Here is a 6,000-nt window from a genome sequence, read left to right as displayed (position 1 = left end):
ATGTAATCGATTTGTTGTGCTTCCTTTTTCCGCGATTAACCTAGGGGTTTTCGATGGTTTTTGGGAGAACCAGTTTTACCCTTCCAAAATATTTTCGAAAAATGTGTTTTGGTAAAATCCTTACGCATTGAGATTTCTTTTGTTCGGTAATGAGCCAAACTTACGGGGTTTGATAAGATTTATCATTTCCCTTTATGTTTAGAAAGAGAAATCGCGAGCTTGTTTCATCGCACTTCCTGTGGCGAAAAGTCGCAGCAAGGTTTTCCATTTTCTCAAGAACTGTGGCGTTTGCGTAGGCTTTGGCCATAGGTGCAGTGGCGGCTGGGGTTGTCTTACCAGCGTTATTGCGAATTGCGATTTTGTCTTTCGTATTTCCAGACATTGTTTTGATCAAGCTTTTGTGGCTGAGAGTTAGATTGATCAGTATTCCCCTCTTTCTAGCACCAAACTGTGGGAACCGAAATTCGCACTGTCGATTTTCGTTTAAATTGGAAAAGTAGGAGAACCCTAGTTTCCCAGAGGTCCTGAATATCTGCTAATACAACACGCCAAGCAATCAGAACACGAGATAACAACAATGAAAATATAAAAAATCGTAAAAAGAGCAAAAGGTGTCTTATTCCGAATTTGCGTATGAGCGTTACAATAAGGTAGAAGCCTCAACTATGAGAGCTGTTGGAGAGATTCCTATTTCTAACAACCTAAGACTGCAAAACCTAGTTGAGTCGCAGCTCAAAATAACAAAAAACGGAAAGTTGCCTAATTGCTTTAAGTGCAAAGTTTTTTTTTGTGCCTCTCGCCTAGGACTCCTTATAAACTCGCTCCTAGGTCGGTTTGCGCTTTTCTCCTTCTGTGGTTAAGCCATCATAGCTTAAAAATAGAGATATTTCATTTTTCTGATCTTCGTAATTATCTTTAAAAATTTCGTATGTATCTGCGGAAACTTGACATTTATCTTTCCTTGCGAACCATGCATAAAATGTCCTATGGTTTACGGGCTTTTGGTTAAAAAATCGTAAGTAGGCTTCGAGTCATGTCTTAGGTCTCTTTGGGCCGTCTTTTGACTCGAAACGTTTATTACGGCTTCTTTCGATAAAAACGAATATTCCGCGGTTTTTATCGTAAAGTTCGATTGATGACAATGAGAAACATGAAATGGGTTAGCCATGGCCTGCGGGAGATATCATTAAAGAGTAGACGAGAATACACGAATTCATGTCGTATCGACGTTTTGGGAGAGCTCGGTCGCTACATGCTCGGTCGCTACGTGCTTGGTCGATACGTGCTCAGTCGCTACGTGCTCGGTCGCTACGTGCTTGGTGGATACGTGCTCGTTCGCTACATGCTCGTTCAATGCGTGCTCGGTCGCTACGTGCTCGGTCGATTCGTGCTTGGTCGCTACGTGCTCGGTCGATACGTGCTCGGTCGATACATGCTCGGTAGCTACATGCTTGTTCGCTACGTGCTCGGTCGATATGTGCTCGATCGTTACGTGCTCGGTCGCTACGTGCTCGTTCGATACGTGCTTGGTCGCTACTTGCTCGGTCGCTACGTGCTCGTCGCTACGTGCTCGGTCGCTACATGCTTGGATGATACGTGCTCGGTCGCTACGTGCTCGGTCGATACATACTCGGTCGCTACATGCTCGGGCGCTACGTGCTCGGTCGATACGTGTTCGGTAGCTTCGTGCTTGGTTGCTACATGCTCAGTCGCTACGTGTGCGGTCGTTACGTGCTCGGTCGTTACGTGATCGGTCGCTACGTGCTCGGTCGCTACGTGCTCGGTCGATACGTGCTCGGTCGATACGTAGCGACCAAGCTTGGCCGGAGATCGGTCGCTACGTAGCGACCGAGCCGTGTACGTGCTCGGTCGTGACGTAGCGACCAAGCTCGAGCCAAGCTCGGTCGCTACATAACGTCTGAGCCATGTTTGTGCTTGGTAGTTATGTAGCGACCGAGCTTGGCTTGTGCGTGGTCCGATGGTCATACTTGAGCTTGTTCGTGGCCGATTTGGATACATGTATGTTGCCTTCGGACAATCGGTATTTAGTGGTTCGATTGAGATTTGAACAAGATTTTACTGCAAGGCTATTTCTTTACGAAGATTACTTTTCGTAAAAACATTCAGACATTGATTCCGTCGTGACCGATTTTGACCCCAACATGAGTGCTCAAAGTCTCAAATTTTGTGTTTAAGTTGGTGTTGACAGAATCAATCTTCCCATTTAAGTCCACTGTCATTCGCTGCTATGTCTCAAAAACCCAATCAAGCATCTCTTCAATCTTGCTCTCTTGAATAGGTCGCGGTGGCTTCTGGTAGTAGAAACTTCCATAATATCTGTTGTTGATGTAGCTGTTGCTGTAGGGTTTCTGATACTGTGAACTCTGGTTGAAATTACCACTATTTCCATAGGAATTTCTGTATCCACCCTGGTTCCCAGAATCTTGGGATACAGTTCCACCAATGTTGTTCACCTCTTCTTCTTCCTCTGCTCTACCCTCTGTGTCTACAGCTTCTGCATCTTCAACCAAGCAGACCTGCTTCTTGAGAAGCTTGTGAACACTGTCCAGCTTTGCCTTCACCTCATCCATGTGATCGTTCCCAAGGATGGTGGCAGACTTCTTCCTCTCAAAATCAGTGTTCTTGGTGCTGTTGCTAGATGCTAGGTTTTCAATGACCTTCATTGCCTCTCCTGGATTCTTGGTGTTTAACTTCCGATTGTTGGAAGCATCAAGAGCCATATGGTACTGCACCGCGATGCCTCTGTAGAAAGTACTGAGAAGTTGTACTTCATTGAATCCATGGTGCGGACAGTCTCTCTGATAAGACTTGAATCTGATCCAAGAGCCTTTGAACGGTTATGCAAGCTCCCGAGAGACGGTAGTGATCTTGCTCCTCAAGTCTTCAGCGCGTACTTCATCAAAGAAATTGTATAAGAATGCATTCTTGATGTTGCTCCAGGATGTGAGAGATCCTGGTGGTAGCTGCTTAAGCCAATGCGAAGCTTCTTCAGCAATAGAGAACTTGAAGAGCTTGCATAGGAGACAATCTTGAGGGACTCCTTTGACTTTAATAGCAGATATCAGATCATCGAACCTCTCCAAATTGTCCATAGGATGCTCGTGAGACAAACCATGGTAGGGTATCTGTCTCACGAGTGTGTAGTATTGTGCCTTCAACTCAAAATCCCTCTGAATAGTGGGAGGACGAATGGCTGATCTGTTGGTATAGAACTGATCTGGACGGTTGTACTCAGCCAACGTCTTGGGTCGTGCAACCTCATCTACGGGTGAAGTAGCACCTGTAGCATTAGCATCAGACTCAGGGATTGCAGCCCCCTGAGCATTTATCCTCTGACCAGCTGCATTACGCAGATGACCCTCCTGGTCATGCAGGTCTCCATTATCATCTCGCACAAGTATCAAAGTCGCAACCATGTCTCGCGGCTCAGTATTGATCGATGTCTGGGATGGAGTAACGATTGATGTCGGATGAACGATGTCGGTCAATGGAAGATGAGTGTCTTTGGTCAACAGTGGTTAGCGAGTATCGGTCGACGAAACTAGTGTCTGGGTTAACTGTGGTTGAACGAAATCGAGCGACGAACGGGTATTGTTGTCGATCGATGAGGAGCGCGCTTCTTTTCAGATTGAACGCTCCAAACTTGCTGGATCTGGTGAGAATAGTAGTTGGGTTTCCTTGCTGAGCATGTACCTCAAAATCCATGAAAAAGTTTTTGTGTCAGAAACTTAACAAAAATTGGATCGAATAGGGGATCAAAGCTCCCCAGCAACAGCGTCAAATTTGATACCACTCAAATTACCCTAAGGAGTGATTTATACTCTCTCAAATAAGAGGTCGAGTTGTAGTACTTAGGGATCAAATTCACAGGGAGCTACGGAAACTAAGAAATCTAATATGATTTGTTAAGCTAGATGGTTTTAGAGATTTAAATGTAAATTGCAGCTTTATATTGAACAAGTGTTTGTTCAATAGATTGATTCAGGTTTTGGTGCTTTAAAAGAAAATAGTTAGACTTAGAGTTTTTATTCAGGAAACTTGAAATTATAATCTTAGAGATGCCTAATGAGTTGCATGCATGATAATGTAAAGCTCAACTACTTTATATCAGACGTTTTATGCCATGACATTTTAGTATAACCTATGATACTCTTTTTCGCTCAAGTATTTTTACTCATCCTTAACATTATCCGGTAACAACTATAACTATGATTTCAAGTTACCTAAATTGATAGCAGTCACTTCATTTTGGTAAGGGTTAGTTAATGTTTCTGTTTTTTTTTTTATCATACCAAGTTTCGAGTCAATAATTCTTGAACACGAACTATATCGACTCATCATTTAAACCATGTTTTTCCACCTAACATATATATTTGTACATATCCATAACATATATTTCAGCTACTACTTTACGTAACACATAACAGTTACTTTATCAGATAACTTTTATCTTAGACATTAAAACGTTTTACTACATTGGAGGGCAATCTTATTCAAACCCCCACTGTGCTTACATATTTTCCAATGAGGGGCTGCTTAGAGGAACATTTTCATTATATTACTGATACCATTCAAATTATCCTAAGGAGTGATTTATACTCTTTCAAATAAGAAGTCGAGTTGTAGTACTTAGTGATCGAATTCACAGGGAGCTGGTGAAGCTAAGAAATCTAATATGATTTGTTAAGCTAGATGGTTTTAGAGATTTAAATGTAAATTGCAGTTTTATATTGTACAAGTGTTTGTTCAATAGATTGATTCAGGTTTTGGTGCTTAAAAAGGAAATAGTTAGACTTAGGGTTTTTATTCAGGAAACTTGGGATTATAATTCTACATATGACTAATGAGTTGCATGCATGATAATGTAAAGCTCAACTACTTAGTTAACAAGTCCATCAGTATTCGCAATGTTTGGACTTGTCTATTAACTAGATCTAATGATCTCAACTATCGTATATCGATCAATAGAAAGTGTCGATCGATGATCCTATAGGGATATCGATCGATACACCTTTCCCTCCGTCGATTGATTATTCAATAATAATATAGATCGACGCGCTTCTAGTCAAGCATTATGAGCAGGTTGATTGAATGTTTACTAAGCTCACTAGATCAGCTCTCGCCTTACTCATTGCAAGAAATTTAGCTCAGTTAGAATGTTTTCAGGATGAGAATGAAGATCTCGCTTTTATCTATCAATCCTAGGACAGATTCTAGATAGCTAATCTAGAGACATGCATTAAAGAATAATTTAATTGACAATTACCACAACTCAGAAATCTATAGTTGGGGCTTATCCCTCTTAACCTATTTAAACCCTAAAATCTAACAATGGAACTACTCAGACATGGCTAAGCAATTCATAACAGCAATTACATAAGAAAACTTCATTAGAATAGTAAATAAATATTAATGGAGTTCCAATCACAAATTATAACTTTGGATCTTCTCTCCAATCTATCAAAATCCTAGAAAACCTTGCTGTGAAAATAATAAAACTAGAAAAGCACACTTTGCCTCTAACATGGTGGCAAAACTTATATAATTAGGTTAAAACTCGTCAGGGACAATCTTGTAAATTGGTGAAGATTTGGGCTTCAAGTCGGCTGTGACCAAACCGGCTATCTGCGCGCTTTGCTGTTGATCGATGTCATGATATGAACATCGATCGATTATTCCTCTCCAATATCGACCGATGGTCGAGCTCGATGGTCATCTCGGGTGCTTGCTCCAAATATCTCCAAAATACTCCAAAATCATCACTTATCTCCAAATCACTCCTGATCTTATAAATATAGTAGATAGACTCTATACTATAATAATAATTAGTAAAAACACCTATAAACCATGGATGAAAATGAGTCAAATCCATGGTTTATCAATTACATAAGAAAATCAAGGTCGCCTCTGATCAGACCTTCAAAAGACCAATCCTTCCTTCCTATTTCTCCTCCCCGCAAGCCTTCCTTATCATTACCT

This window comes from Brassica rapa, chromosome A07 (genome assembly GCF_000309985.2).
Source record: "Brassica rapa cultivar Chiifu-401-42 chromosome A07, CAAS_Brap_v3.01, whole genome shotgun sequence".
Lineage (NCBI taxonomy): Eukaryota > Viridiplantae > Streptophyta > Magnoliopsida > Brassicales > Brassicaceae > Brassica > Brassica rapa.
Note: the sequence above shows the minus strand (reverse complement) of the source record.